Source organism: Sinocyclocheilus grahami, unplaced genomic scaffold, assembly GCF_001515645.1.
Source record: "Sinocyclocheilus grahami isolate Dianchi unplaced genomic scaffold, SAMN03320097.WGS_v1.1 scaffold1745.1, whole genome shotgun sequence".
NCBI lineage: Eukaryota > Metazoa > Chordata > Actinopteri > Cypriniformes > Cyprinidae > Sinocyclocheilus > Sinocyclocheilus grahami.
In genome coordinates this window covers 12678-13449 of record NW_015506924.1, presented here as the reverse complement: position 1 = coordinate 13449, position 772 = coordinate 12678, and positions in this window count along the sequence as shown.

The window sequence follows — 772 nt, the reverse complement described above, 5'->3', positions numbered from 1 at the left end:
GGTTTCTGGCACAAACCGATCGTTTCGTGTCTTAGGACATCAACGTGTCGTCACGAGGCACAGGGTTTAATTTGGATTTGTCTGTGCATGTTTTTTTACGCTCATAGATTTTGTTACCATTGCCATGCATTACACGACTGACAGACTGCAACGGCTGGAGTTAAAAATCATCAAATGTGTTCTACTGAAGAAACAAAGTCACCTACATCTTGGATGCCCCGGGGGTAAGCAGATAAACATCACATTTTCATTTTTGGGTGAACTATCCCTTTAAGGCCTGCACTTTTAATTCCCATAGTGCAATATTGTATTTTTTCCCAGAACAACAAGGAAATGAGTAGAAATTAATTGTTGCCATATGGCAACTCTGCAGCACAGAGGGTTAATCGGAAAATCGGAAAACTTTGCAGTGACAAACAGATGCTCAGGATAGTGCTGTGGGTGGTGTTTTGGCATTCAAAAAAAAAAAAAAAAATCAAAAACATTTTTCTTAAAAATGGAAACACGCACTGATTTCTGGTGTTGTATTTGTTGTGCTATTATTGCGCATTTCTCACAGCCTGTCTGATGACTTGGCTGTCTGTATTCATTACATTTTGCTGACTTCACCCTATTTTTTACCTAAAGTTCTTTGCACTGCAGCAACCCGTGTTCAACAATTCATTCTGTATGCTGCATTATAGGTTCTTAAACATTCCCGGTCAAAAATGACTTGTCAATCTCTCATTATGCTATATCAGCAAACATTGGATTTAATCTCTTTATCAAATTG